The sequence below is a fragment of the Nematolebias whitei genome, chromosome 4, assembly GCF_014905685.2.
Source record: "Nematolebias whitei isolate Nwh7 chromosome 4, NemWhi1, whole genome shotgun sequence".
Taxonomy (NCBI): Eukaryota; Metazoa; Chordata; class Actinopteri; order Cyprinodontiformes; family Rivulidae; genus Nematolebias; species Nematolebias whitei.
Window position 1 is genome coordinate 44759187 of NC_056501.1, and position 15971 is coordinate 44775157.

Here is a 15971-nt window from a genome sequence, read left to right on the forward strand (position 1 = left end):
GACTCCCATCACCCTTTGGAGCACAAGTTAGGAGTCATCAGGACTCTATATCATAGAGCAGACAGCATCCCCACTTGCTCGGGAGCCAGGCAGAAGGAGAAATCCTACACAAAACAGGCTCTAGAGCAATGTGGATATCCTAACTGGGCCTTCCTGAAAGCAGAGAAGAAACCCAAACAGGACTCCAGTCAGCCATCAGGTGAAAAGGAGGAACCCAGACCCAGACCAGTGGTCATTCCGTATGTTGAGGGGGTATCAGAGAAACTGAGACGTTTATTTTCTAAACATAACGTCCCAGTGGCTTTTAAACCCCCAAAATACATTACGGCAAAGACTGGTTCATCCCAAAGATCCAGTCCCCCGGCACAAACAGAGTAATGTTGTGTATGCTGTTCAGTGTCAGGAGGGCTGTGATCAGTCTTACATCGGGGAAACTAAACAGCCACTGGCCAAAAGGATGGCCCAGCACAGAAGATCAACATCATCAGGCCAGGATTCTGCAGTCTACACTCATCTCCAGACCAGCGGTCACTCTTTCAGGGATGAAGATGTTCACATCCTGGACAGAGAGGAACGATGGTTTGAGAGAGGAGTAAAGGAGGCCATCTTTGTGAAAAGAAATCGTCCATCATTAAACAGGGGTGGAGGCCTCCGGGTTCAACTGTCCCCCTCTTACAATGCTGTGATTGCTAGTATCACTCAGCCCTCTGTGAGTAGTAAACAGCCATCAGTGTGCTAATGATCCATTGTTAGGCTGATGGTCCTTCTTGAGCATGTGATCAGTTGGTTTTGGTTGTCAGCAGCAAAACTGGTTGATCCACCCTGAGAAGGTGCTATTTAAGAGACTGAGCTGAAAACAGCTGCTCAGACTGAGGAAGTCTCTTGGGTGAGAGACGAAACGTTTCTAGATTTTTTTGCTTTGTTTTGTTTTTGGTTTTTTTGAATGTCCAGAGGACCAGATTGAACTTTTTTGGATACTACTACTACACTATATTTAACTTAATAGCTGTAAAAATGACTGGGTTTTAGCCAGTTTAACCCTAAACCTAACACATCCTCAATTCACACCTTAGTCCTAAACTTAACCCCTAACCCACCAACGGGACTTCTTCTTATGGGGCCCGGGCTTTGGGCCCCATAAGGAGCAGTTGGTTCTCACATTGTAGTATAATTTGGAAAAATGGGCCTTACAAAGTAGCATAAACAAGGAGACACCCCCCCCCCCCCACACACACACACACACACACACACACACACTCACACACACACTACCTCCTCTGGCAGACACTACCCTGTCTGGGACTGAAGTGGGAAACATTTCTATAAATGAAAAGGAAGTTGTGGACATATTTAAGCATTATTGCTCCATAATGCCCAATGATATCCAGGATTTATTTTGTCTCAGCTGCTGAAATGTCTCCCTGGATACTGAGGACAAACAGATAGTGCCAGTGATGAAGCAGAAAACCAATAATTCTGGGAAGGCTATGAAGCTCAGTTGGATTCATTGTCATGCTTCTTCATGAGTTTAATAAAATCCCCCTCTCCGTCTCCTTCATGCAGAATCCCTGGGGTGTTTGTACCTACAAGACAGCAAGCATCAGTCATTAAGGTAACTAGAAGCACTGTCTCTACAGTTCTTGTTTTAAAGACACACAAAAAAAAAAAATTTCTGCTAAAATGGTTAATTGAGGATGTTGTAACTTTTCTACTATAAAATAATATTCTTAAAATATGTGTTTAGTTTAGGTAAACAAAAAAAGTAACATCCATCGCTATAAAGAAATTGTGATTTTGAGGAAGTGTGCACTTACATTATTTTAAAATAAGGTAATAAATTTAGGTCTCTCTTGTAAATGAGTCCTCGAGGCTCACTGGGTTTAACGTGTATAAATAAAGGGTGAATGAAAAATAAGACATAAATTGTCAATTTATTGAAAACTATCTTGTGGTACAAAAATTAATATAAAGTTTATTATTATTATTATCTTGAGTGAATCAGAAGTTAAATACCTTGTTTTAAATTTGACCTTTATTTGTAACCTTTTATCTTGGAGCTAGGTGATGAAGAGTGTATGACACTTTGTATAGTGATGATGCATATGGGTACGTAGTTTTGTTAAATTATTTTGAGCAGATCAGAAGTTATATGTGGGACAAGAGAAAATTTACAAACATATGCACGGCCATGTGCTTTGTATATGACTTTTACATACATGTGTATTTAAAAGTCTGACTGTGGGTTTGGATTCAAACAGCTGAGGGAGTGGGTGAGACAAGGCTGACTACACTGGAGGGTACAGCAAGACAAATCCAGAACCATTGCAGTCTTGCTCTCTGTAGGTGCAGCCATCTAGCTTGATGGCTGATATAAATAGTCAACATTAATTGAGAATGCAGCTGAATATTTGCATATTTTCTTGTAATTTTGAGTCACCAACTATTTCCCAACAGTCCCAGTAAGATAATATTCATTTTGTTTGTTAAACCTCTGAAATGTAATATTTTGATTATGGCTTGTCACAAGAACTAAACTGAAAACAAGTTAAAATGCAGCCAAAATCCACCATCCCTACAAAAAGCTCATACATAAAATAAAAAATACACCACCTAAAAATGTATATTTATGACAACTTAAACAACACAAAAATGTATTTTTATAATAAGCAAAAAAGAAAAGAGTGAATTACTGAATGAAAGAAAAACTGATGGGTCAACTTTGGCACCTGTACACAAGAATTAACACTTATATTGCTTGAGTTCAGAGATGTTGATATATATTTTTTCCTGGCTTCAAAGATTACGTCCTTCACATGTAAAAAAAAAAAAAAAAAAAAAAGAAAAATACATATGATCACAAGGCAATACTGAGCTGCTGATTTTTCTACAAGTTCAAAGTCATTTCAATGAACTGCTTGGAAAAAAGAAAGAAAAAAGGCAGATAAGGAAAAAGGTATCCTCTTCCATGCCAGTAAGTCATAAAAAATGCTGCATTCAGCCCTCCTAAACGCCACAGTCTGTAGCATATTGTGTTTCTAGTTCTGTCTGTTTCATATTTTAATCAATTGTGATACTCAATAACATGTCGGCCCTTTCATAATTGTACGTTGTTTCCAAGGGGACTATGTTTCAGCGTAATCAGTGAGGAAAAGAAGCAGGAAAAACCAGAAACAAGGATGTTTCTCCTTAATGTTAATGAATTAGAGCGACTTGTAACACACAGCAGCGTAATTAAACGATATGGGCCATGAAACGACGTTAGGGCATATTAGATGTGCTATTTAATGCGACCAGGCAAATCCAAGAGCCATATTGATCATTCCTTTAATGATCTCAGGCTCAGCCCCAACCCCCGACCTCTGTCTCATTACAGTCAAGATGGCAGGATTTAGTGCAGCTGCAGACAAAATGATGATATATCCAGAGATGGTAAAAAGGAAGAAAAATCGGATGTGCAGTATTTTGCCATCTTCATCCTTTTTCTCCTTGGTTAGAATCAATGTGTTGCTAATGGGTCAAAGCTAAATATACATGTCTTACTGGCAAGAGAGCATTTCATTCCAGTCCTGTTCTATCAAACAGATCCCAAAAGGAGCAAGGACAGCAGACATATCAAGACCCTTAGTAAAATTGATAGATCTATAATTTGGAAGTCTGCAGGGCACAGGGAGAAGTGTCTGAAAATTAGGGAGGGAGGAAAAAGAAAAGAAAGTAAAGGTATTGATTAACACGCTTATTCAAAGGAATAAATTTCAGTGACATTTTGGGTGTACACAAAATAACAATGAGGTGTCATAGAGGAAGTTGTTTTAAAGAAAGAACTGGAGACACTTCACAAATTATTCTCATTGTTCTTTCTCATACATAGACATAAAAAAATGGACGATATGGGAAAAGGTCAAATGGATACCTCAGATGTCTGAAGGTTTCTATAAAAGAAATATCTGAAGAAAAATAGAAATTTAAATAAATTTATTAATAACAACCTTCTTCACTTTTCATGTGACAAGGGAAAGTGGAGATATTGGCTACTTTCTGTAAAGTGTGGATTTAAACCGCTTAATTCTTATTTTTATTTTATTTATTTAGTGTATAAGTGTTTTGACTATGACTGAGAGGGCTCTGCACAATGATTCCAATGTCAAGTCAAGTCAAGTCAGATTTATTTATAGAGCACATTTAAAATATGCCTGGCCTGGATTGTGTTGGGCTGCGCACAAATGGCAAATAAAGTACTTTGTACATTTGTATATATATATGACACTAACATTTAAGTCATCCCAATTCAAGATTGTCACTGCAAATATTTGATCTCAGCAAAAACTAAAATGGCTACAACTCAGTTTCACAGATATTGAAGTAATGTGTTTTGTGATAGTAGCTGAGAGCCATACATGCTTTGAGTGTGACATCTAAGTATTGCACAATGTTATGCATAATGTTATATTCAGGTGAGACCAGGTTTCTTTAGGTTCCTACCCTCACCTATGGTCATGAACTCTGAGTAGTAACCGAAAGAATCAGATTGCGGATACAGATGGTTGAATGAGTTTCCTCCGCAGGGTAGCTGTCTCACCCTTAGAGATAGAGTGAGCAGTTCAGTTATCCAAGAGAGACTCGGAGTAGAATCACAGCTCCTCCACATCAAAAGGAACCAGTTGTGGTGGTTCGGGCATCTGGTAAAGATGTTTCCTTGGCGCCTCACTAGGGAGGTGCTTCGGGCATGTCCGACTGAAGGAAACCCCAGGGAAGACCCAGGACACGCTGGAGAGACTATTGCCCCTTTTCCATTAGTACCTGTAGTACCGGCACAGCACAGCTCTACTCTACTCGGTACAGTACAGTTGTGTTTCCATTATGCTTTCAGTACCGGTTCCAGTGGGCGGAGTTCAAATTGACATCACCAACTCTCACCAGCTGGTGGCGCTGAGACGCTGAAACTGTTTTCAGTACAGGGTGAGAATTTAAGTTGTGTGTATGTATGTATGTATGTGTGTAATAATAATAATAATAATAATAATAATGATAATGATCGATCATAGTGATTTTGGTGCACCTCCGCTGAAATCTGTGCAATTTAGAACCAAAAGTATGGCGATGGCATTACGTCTTACTTCGCCGTGCCGCCCTCATTCTCCACCCAAAACTGTCAGAGTTGGAAAGCAAGTTACACCAACATGTCTTTGGTCACTGGACACACTATCATGCTGATCAAGTAACAGGGGTCAGATAGGGATCATTCTACGTAAAACTTTATACTTCCTGTTGTCAGGGAGTGTGGTTTAAGTGATGTCATGATTTAACCTTTCAGTCTTGCAAGGGACCGGATGTGGATCAATCACTGAAGGTTTGATGTCTCAGACAGTTTACGTGTAGGAGCTATTAGCGTTTCGTTTTTCATGGCGAGAGTCACTTTTTAATTCGCCATTCCGCCACGCCCACATCCTCCAGCAAAAACGGTTTGTGCATTAAAACAAGTCAGACCATATTATCTGTCTTCTAACAGAGGATCATCCTGATTAGATCAATGGTGTCAAAGAGGGAGCACTCCAAGTAAAACTAAAGCTGCAAGCAGCATTTTAGACCCTCGCAGCAAAGCGCCGCTCCGGCCTTACGGCGACCGCGGGAATTCCAGCTAGTCCACCCAGTCGCCATTGCGAACACTCTCGTGCCAATCCCGCATGTGTTCGCCATGGGGCGCATTTCCCAAATATTTGACATCGCCTTCCGTCCATCTCATTACTTGTCCAGCTGCAGGTCTTACAAGTATAGGCGAAATCTGACCTTCCAGACAGGATTTATGGTGATTTCCTGTTTTGTGATGAATGTTTGACAAGCACTTCCTTTATGCTTTTCAACATGTCATGTGTGGTACTCAACAGTTAGCGAACAAAGATTCAGTCTAATATCTTACACAGTGCAAAGTTGGAAGTGTCATCTAATAATCAACAGTTTTTTCTCTGAGTTGATGGTGCTTAAGTGATGTCATGAATCAACAATACCACTATGTCTGCAAGTGCTCACTAATGAAGCACAGAACCTCAGGTTCAGACTGGATGATATATCACTGAGATATAACTGTTGGAATAATGCAGGGGGCGCACTTGAGTCCAATGTTAAAAAACAATATCAATGTGTCTACAAGTGCTCACTAATGACGTACCAAAACTCTGGCCTAGATCGGATGATATTTTACTGAGACATAACTGATCAAATAATTCTAGGGGGCGCACTTGAGTCATATGTTAAACCACAGTATCAATGTGTCTAGACATGCTCACTGATTATGCATAACAAATCTGTTTCTGATCGGATGATGTATCACTGTGATATAACTGTTGGAATAATGTAGGGGGCACACTTGAGTCAAATGTTAAAGAACAATATCAGTGTGTCTATAAATGCTTAATGATCATGCACAATAAATCTTGTACAAATTGGATGATATTTTACTGAGATATAACTGTTAGAATAATGTAAAAATAACCAATACCAATGTGTCTAGAAGTGTTCACTAATGATGCACCCAAAATCTGGTTCAGATCATATGATATATCACAGAGATATATATTTTGGAATAATCTAGGAGGCGCACTCGAATCAAATGTTAAATTCAGTTAATTTCAGTTTATTTATATAGTGCCAAATCACAACAAAGTTGTCTCAGGGCACTTTACAGAAACATCCACATACATAAAAGCCAATTAGTAAAGTTCTCTATCTAAGGAATCCAGCAGACAAGTTGAATCTTGGCTTCATTGCAGTCTCCAATCCTGAGCAAGCACAGTGGTAACAGTGGAAAGGAAAAACTCCCTTTTTAAAAGGAAGAAACCTCCAGCAGAACCAGGCTCAGGACAAGCGGCCATCTGCTTTGACCGGCTGGTTTGAGAGGACAGGAAGGAGAGACAAACTAACACAGAATGGTAGGTCCGGGTATAGGTCCAGGTGTACCTGAAAGACAAAAAACAAAACACATGTTAAGGATAGAAAAAATAATTACAAACGTTGAGCAGAGTAAGTAAAGACAGTAGCAGAGTGAAAAAGTGAAAAGTGTGGTCAGTTTGTCCTCCAGCAGTCTAAGCCTACAGCAGCATAACTAAGGGACAGCTCAGGAAACCCAAGCCGACCCTAACTGTAGGATTTAGCAAAAAGGAAAGTATTAAGCATAGTTTTAAAACTGGATAATGTGTCAGCCTCATGGACAGGGATTTGAAGTTTGTTCCACAAGAGAGGAGCCTGATAACTGAAGGATCTGCCTCCCATTCTGTTTTTGTAAATTCTAGGAACCACAAGTAAACCTGCAGTCTGAGAGAGACGTGCTCTGTTGGGAAAATATGGAACAATAAGATCTGTAATATAAGATGGAGCCAGGTTGTTGAGAGCTTTGTAGGTTAGAAGTACGATTTTGAATTCTCCAAAAACATTCAGTCTGGTCCTCTGGACATTCAAAAAAACAAAAAACAAAACAAAGCAAAAAAAATATAGAAACGTTTCGTCTCTCATCCAAGAGGCTTCCTCAGTCTGAGGTGCTGTATTCAGCTCAGTCTCTTAAATAGCACCTTCTCAGAGTGGATCAACCAGTTTGCTGCTGACAACCAAAACCAGCTGATCACATGCTCAAGAAGGACCATCAGCCTAACAATGGATCATTAGCACCTGATGGCTGTTTACTATTCACAGAGGGCTGAGTGATACTAGCAATCACAGCATTGTAAGAGGGGGACAGTTGAACCCGGAGGCTGTGTATGCTGTTCAGTGTCAGGAGGGCTGTGATCAGTCTTACATCGGGGAAACTAAACAGCCACTGGCCAAAAGGATGGCCCAGCACAGAAGATCAACATCATCAGGCCAGGACTCTGTGGTCTACACTCATCTCCAGGCCAGCGGTCACTCTTTCAAGGATGAAGATGTTCACATCCTGGACAGAGAGGAACAATGGTTTGAGAGAGGAGTAAAGGAGGCCATCTTTGTGAAAAGAAATCGTCCATCATTAAACAGGGGTGGAGGCCTCCGGGTTCAATTGTCCCCCTCTTACAATGCTGTGATTGCTAGTATCACTCAGCCCTCTGTGAATAGTAAACATCCATCAGTGTGCTAATGACCCATTGTTAAGCTGATGGTCCTTCTTGAGCATGTGATCAGCTGGTTTTGGTTGTCAGCAGCAAACTGGTTGATCCACTCTAAGAAGGTGCTATTTAAGAGACTGAGCTGAATACAGCACCTCAGACTGAGGAAGTCTCTTGGATGAGAGACGAAACTTTTCTATATTTTTTTGCTTTGTTTAGTTTTTTTTTTTTATTGAATGTCCAGAGGACCAGATTGAACGTTTTTGGATTTTTCTACCTGGATTATTGAGCATGCATCAGGAGATTTTGAATTATATTCTGGATTTGACAGGGAGCCAATGGAGATAAGCTAATACTGGAGAGATATGATCTCTCCCACTAACTAGAGTTAAGACTCTGGCGGCAGCATTTTGGATCAACCGAAGACGTTTTAAAGAAGTATTTGGACACCCATATAATAAACCATTGCAATAGTTCAGTCTAGACATGACAAATGCACGGACCAGTTTTTCTGCATCATTTTTATATAAGATGTTTCTAAGAGATATTACGCAGGTGGAAGAAGGCAGTTCTAGTAACGTTTTTAACGTGGGGGACATGTCCTGATCAAAAATAACACCAATATTTTTAACATTAGAACTGGAGGCCAGATCAATGCCATCTAAGGAGGGAGAAAGGCTGAAAATTAATTCCTAATGAGCTCAGGTCCAAAAACCAAAATCTCAGTCTTGTCTGTGTTCAACAGGAGAAAATTAAGGGTCATCCAGGTTTTTATGTCTTTAAGACATGCTTGTAGTCTAAGTAGCTGATTGGATTCATTGGGTTTAATGGACAAATATAATTGTGTGTCAACAGCATAACAATGAAAATTTATTCCATGCTGTTTAATAATTTTACATAATGGAAGCATATATAAGATACAGAGTATTTCCCCAAGCAATGAGCCCTGATGAACTCCATGACTAACTTTGGTGTATGAAGAAGATTTATTTACATTTACAAACTAACCTATCAAATAGATATGATTTAAATCATTTTAGAGCTGTTCCTGTAATTCCAACATCATATTCAAGCCTCTGTTGTAAAACATTATGATCGACTGTATCAAATGCTGCACTGAGGTCTAACAGGACCAATATAGACACAAGTCCATTGTCTGAGGCCATGCAAAAATCATTAGTTACTTTTACTAGTGCTGTTTCTGTGCTATGATGAGCTCTAAACCCTGACTGAAACTCTTCAAACAGATTATTTCTTTGTAGATGTTCACGCAACTGATCTGCAACTATTTTATCTAGAATTCTTGAGATGAAAGTTAGATTAGATATACGTAGGTCTATAGTTGGCCAGAATTTCTAAATCAAGGTCAGACTTCTTAAGTAAAGGTTTAATTACAGCAACCTTAAAGCTCTGTGGTACATAACCATTCATTAAAGACAAATTAAGTAGATCCAAAATGTGGACATTAATTAGGGGAAATATCTATTTAAACAGTCTGGTTGGGATGGGATCTAGCAGACATGTGGATGGTTTGGATGAGGTTATTATTTTTGACAACTCATAGAGCTCAACAGGACAAAAACTGTCCAAACATAAATCAGGCTCTAGTGAAATTTTTAAAGTTGCCTCATTTGACAGGGAACTAGAGATAGTAGAAGGAAGGATGGTTTGAATTTTATCTCTAATTGAAATAATTTTATTTATAAAGAATCTCATGAAGTCATCACTAATAGTTGTAGGGATACATGGTTTAACAGAAATGGGACTTTTATTTAGTCTAGCAATAGTACTTAACAGAAACCTAAGGTTATTTTTATTCTCCTCTATTAAAGATGAGTAATATAATAATAAATAACAACATAAATGTATAGAAATGCACACTGATCACGCACAAAAAATCTGGTACAGATAGGATAATATATCATTGAGATATAACAGTTTGAGTAATCTAGGGGGCGCACTTGAGCCAAATGTTAAACAACAATACCAATGTGTCCAGAAATGCTCACAGATGACGCACCCAAATTCTCGTGTGGCTAGGATAATGTATCATTGAGATATAACTGTTGGAATAATTTAGGGGGCACACTAGAGTCATATGTTAAACCACAATATCAATGTGTCTAAAAGTCCTCACTGATGACGCACAATAAATCTGGTACAGATCGGATGTTGTATCACTGAGCTATAACTGTAGGAATAATGTATGTGGCGCAGTGGAGACTATTGGCCACTTATCATGGATACCTGTTCAAGGGGTGGATAATGATCTATCATAGTGATTTTGGTTCACCTCTGCTGAAATCTGTGCAATTTAGAGCCAAACGTATTGCAACAGCGTCACTTCTTAATTCGCCACGCCGTCATGCCCACATCCTCAAGAAAAACGGTTTGCGCTTTAAATCAAGTCAGACCATATTATCTGTCTTCTAACACAGGATCATTCTGATTAGGTCAAAGGTGTCAAAGTGGGAGCATTCCAAGTTTTTAAAAAAGAGACTTCCTGTTCCGAGAGGGCAGGGCTTTGATGACATCAAAATTTGACCACAGTGGATCGTCTGGTATCTAACAGGGATGAGTCATGCCAAGTTTCGTGCATTTTGGTCTTTTAATGTGAAAGTTAGTGTTTGGAAATTTATGGCGTGAAGCAAAACTTTGAGGCCTGGCCACGCCCCTTAAACATATATGAAAACGCAAGCTTTAGATAACTTTTACTCTCCAATGTATTAAGGGCATATCAACCAAGTCTGAAGGCAATCCTTCCAAATCCCTAGGAGGAGTTCGTTAAAATTTGCAATTAGAAATGCCCAAAATCGACCCTGTGACCCAAAATGGCAGTTTTCCAGTTGGTTTTGGACCAGGGCTCTAAGAGACTTTTTCATAGGTTTTGAGAAGATACAGATGTCCACAGAGTTTCAGAATTATCTTTCCAAAAATGACTTGGGGATGAGGTTTAAAAATATTCTAGGGGACGCTGTGGAGGCTATTGGCCACTTATCATGGCTTCCTGTTCAAGGGGTGGATAATAATCAATCATACTGATTTTGGTGCACCTCGTTTCAAAACTGTGGAATATAGAGCCAAACGTATGGCGACGGTGTTATGTCTTATTTCTCCACGCTGCGCTGCCCACATGCTCCGCCCAAAACTGTCAGTGTTGGAAAGCCAGTTACACCAACATGTCTTAAGTCACTGGACACATGCTGATCAGGTAACAGGGGTCAGATAGGGATCGTTCAATGTAAAACTTTATACTTCCTGTTGTCAGGGAGCGTGGCTTAAATAATGTTTAGAGAGCCAAGCGGTGTGCAGCCTTGGCTGTTGCTGAGGCAAAAGCTCAGATGTGGGAAGAGTTCAGTGAGACCTTGGATAGAGACTCTCAGTCGGCCCCGAGGAGATTCTGGCAAAACATCAAGTGGCTGAGGAGGAAAAAGCAGCACTTTACTAACACTGTGTTCAGTGAAGGTGGGAGGTGGAAAGAATACTTCTCGGACCTTCTAAATCCCAGTAGTACATCTTCCATGGAGGAAGCTGAGTCAGGGGACTTTGGGGTTGATCTTTCCATAACCGTGGTTGAGGTCGCTGAGGTAGTTAAAAAGCTCCAAGGCCGCAGGGCTCCGGGAGTGGATGAGATTCACCCTGATTTCCTTAAGGCTCTGGATGTTGTGGGGCTGTCTTGGCTGACACGCCTTTGCAACGTTGCGTGGACATCAGGGGCAGTGCCACTGGATTGGCAGACTGGGGTGCTGGTTTGCCTCTTCAAAAAGGGGGACCGGAGGGTGTGCTCCAACTATAGGGGCATCACTCTCCTCAGCCTCCCTGGTAAGGTCTATTCAGGGGTACTAGAGAAGCGAGTCCGATCGTTGGTCGAACCTCAGATCCAGGAGGAACAATGTAGGTTCGGTCCTGGCTGTGGAACACTGGATCAGCTCTTTACCTCACTAGGGTCCTTGAGGTGTCATGGGAGTTTGCCCATTCAGTCTACATGTGTTTTGTGGACTTGGAGAAGGCATTCGGCCGTGTTCCTCGGGGTACACTGTGGGGGGTGCTCCGTGAGTATGGGATTGGAGACCCATTGTTACGGGCTGTTCAGTCCCTATACAAGCAGTGCAAGAGTTTGCTTCGCATTGCCGACAGTAAGTTGGACCCCTTCAGGGTGAGAGTTGGACTCCGCCAGGGCTGCCCGCTGTCACCAATTCTGTTCATAACTTTTTTGGACAGAATTTCTCGGTGCGGCCAGCTGGCAGGGGGTTTCCGGTTTGGTGCTCTCAGGATTCCATATCTGCTCTTTGCAGATGATGTGGTCCTGTTGGCGTCATTGTGCCATGATCTTCGGCTGTCACCGGAGCGGTTCGCAGTTGAGTGTGAAGCGGCTAGAATGAGAATCAGCACCTCAAAATCTGAGGCCATGGTCCTCAACCGGAAAAGGGTGGGTTGCTCTCTTCAGGTCGAGGGTGAGGTTCTGCTTCAAGTGGAGGAGTTCAAGTATCTCGGTATTTTGTTCATGAGTGAAGGAAAAATGGAGCGTGAGATTGACAGACGGATTGGTGCAGCATCTGCAGTATTGCAGACTCTGTACCGGTCCGTTGTGGTGAAGAGAGAGCTGAGCTGTAAGGCAAAGCTCTCTGTTTACCGTTCGGTCTATGTTCCTACCCTCACCTATGGTCATGAGCTCTGGTTAGTGACTGAAAGAATGAGATCGCGGATACAGGCGGTTGGAATAAGTTTTCTACGCAGGGTATCTGGACTCTCTCTTAGAGATAGGGTGAGAAGTTCAGTTATTTGGGAGAGACTCGGAGTAGAGACGCTGCTCCTTCACGTTGAGAGGAGTCAGTTGAGGTGGTTCGGGCATCTGGTAAGGATGCGCCCTGGGCGCCTCCCTAGGGGGGGTGCTTCGGGCATGTCCAACTGGGAGGAGACCCCGGGGAATACCCAGGACACGCTGGAGAGACTATGTCTCTCGGTTGGCCTGGGAACACCCTGGAATCCTCCCAGAAGAGCTAGAAGAGGTGGCTGTGGAAAGAAATGTCTGGGCCTCTCTGCTCAAGCTGCTGCCCCCACGACCCACCTTTGGAATAAGCGGAAGATAATGGATAGATGGATATAGTTAAGCTTTAATCAATTCCATACTCCTATCTTTAAAAAAAAAACATGTATTATCTTACCTTGTATTTCTAGATTAATGAGTTTGGAACAATTATGCTGAGTTTAGAAAAATCGTTTAGTTTTGAAAAATTATCTATTTTGTCTAAACAAATTTAAATGAGTGTACCAATTTGCTACACACCCCTGCCCCTCTGCAAAACAAAAGAGCGCAAAGCGACGGCACCTGCTTCATTGTCACTATGTGGGCAGCACTGCTGAGAAGGGGTTCTCTACAGACCAAAAGTGGGCATTTCTGGAGAATAGGCATTTGTAGGGGACAAACACCAATTGGCTAGCTGTATTTGCTGGCTCTTTAGGTAAGTTACGTCAGCTCTTTTTTAAACTGAAGGTTTCTTAGAAACAGTGTTATATCTGCTGTCAAACACAACAAGATTCTGTTTTGTTCTTGGGTTGTAGGCTGCATCTGACACAGGCTGGCTTGAGTGTGGTCTAGGTACAATGAAATATGAAGGCATCTGAAGCGAAACCTGCTCCCATTTGTCAAAAAGTCTGGTCTCAATTAAAGATCATGAGTCCTGCAATGAGATAATGGCCCAAAACAAAAGCTAAAAACAAAATTTGCTCTTTAGAAGTGCTCTTCTATGAGATCTGATCTATGAAAGGAGCTGAAACATGGAGTAGGGGTTGACCCTTAAAATCTGAGGCAGCTGAGGAAGTTAACCAGTAAGCAGAAATACCTGCTCCAGTTGCAGAAATCTTACAGAAACTGACACTCTTATCTGCAGTGACTGCTTTAAAAGGTCGAACAAGAAAATGTGAACTTTAAGGTAACATCCTTTGTCCCAAAGCCAGTTTAAGTATCATTATTATTTTGGTTACTTTATTTTTATTTATGAATTGATTGTAACTTTTTTCACATTATTCAACAATCAGAACATATTTTGTTTTTTAATGTGATGGCTAGGTATTAAAAAACAAACATTTAGTCCTCCCCGTTACCCATTTATGTTGCTCTTATTTTGAAATGTAACCAGAAGTTCTGTGTTAAGAGAGGCGGAAAGAGAAGGTATGGAGACGCCGCCAATGTCAAACTGGAGATGCCTCTAATGTTGAACTGGTTAACATCATATACATAATATGTCTGTGGTTAACACAAACGCCTTGATTTTTTTGTAAAGACTTTTTTTTTCAGTCTAATCAGATGTGGCTGTAGGGTTTTGGTTTGGTCTGTTTCCTCATGTTTCCAGCACTCAGTGTTTTCCCTTGTGTTCAGCCCCTGTCTCACCTATGTCTAATGTTAATCACTGCAGGTGTCTGTCATTGTCCTAATCAGTGTGTGTGTATATATTCAGTTCACTGGTGTCTTGTCTTTGTCTCGGGATTATCCTTCCATGGTGTTGTGTTCAGCCTTTTGTCCTGTCACCCCTGATCTGCTTGTTTCCAGTTTTGTGAGTAGCTGCCCTGTCAGCATTTTGATTTTGTTTTGTTTAATAAATACATTTTTATTATCCCTCGAGCGTCCTCGTCATCCTCCTGCACGTGGGTTCAAACACTCGTGACGGCCCAACATGACAGAATCCCGAGACCAAACTGAACCTAGCGGGAGGATGATAACCTTGTTCGAGTTTTTGGCCCGTGAGGTGGATAAAACTGCCCAAAGAGACAGAGAAAAGGAGGAGAAAAAGAAGAATCCGTTTTGGGGGACCCGCCTGGCCATTAAACCCGGGTCCTCAGCCTCTCTGTCTCACTCCTCCTTATCTGCTTGTCACGCTGCAGCAACCCACCGCCCACCTCCTCCTCGTTCTCCTCCTGGCTGTTCCGTACGAGCGTCTGGGAGAGGGGGGCGAACTGCTGGTCCTCCCCTAATCCAGCGCATGAAGGAGAGAGCTTCGCAGGCGAGGGGGAAGCCCAGCCCTCGGTCGCTGGTTGAACGGCGGAAGATTTCGCTGGGGAGGAGGTACCCGTGTCCACGAGAGGAGCGGTCTGGCTCTCGCTCGCTGGAGGAGCGAGGGGGAGGTTCGCTGGGGGAGAGGAAACCATGCCCACACTTGGCAGAGGAGCAATCCAGCCCTCCCTCACTGGAGGAGCTGGAACGGTGGCAGGCTTCTCTGGTGGCGATGTATCTTGGTCCGCCCAGCTGTGAGGTGGTCCAGGCGGACACTCCTCCATCTCCTGCTGCAACTCCTTCTCCGCCACCTGCTGCAGCGGCCCGGACCCTATCTCCTGCAGCTGCAGCCCCGATCACTGGCTCCCCAGCTGCAGTCCTGTCTCTGGTCCCCGTTCTTCCAGCTGCAGCCCAGCCTCCACCACCTGCTGTTGCAGCCCCACCTCCTTCCTATGCTTCGGTGGGGGCTGGTCCCAATACCCAATTCGCTAGAGGTTCAGTGGGGGTAGGACCCGACACCCCACCTCCTTCTTGTGTCTCTGTGGGGACTGGTTCTGACACCCCATCTATTGGGATCTCTATAATGGTGGGTCCCAAGCCTCCGGTGGGCCCCAAGCCTCTGGTGGGCCCCAAGCATCCGGTGTGCCCCAAGCCTCCGGTGGGCCCCAAGCCTCCAGTGGGCCTCAAGCCTCCATCACCTGCTGCTGTAGCCCCGTCTCTGGTTCCTGGTTCTCCTGCTGCAGTCCCGTCTCTGGATCCTGGTTCTCTTGCTGCAGTCCCGTCTCTGGTTCCTGGTTCTCCTGCTGCAGTCCCGTCTCTGGTTCCTGGTTCTCCTGCTGCAGTCCCGTCTCTGGTTCCTGGTTCTCTTGCTGCAGCCCCGTCTCTGGTTCCTGGTTCTCCTGCTGCAGCCCCGT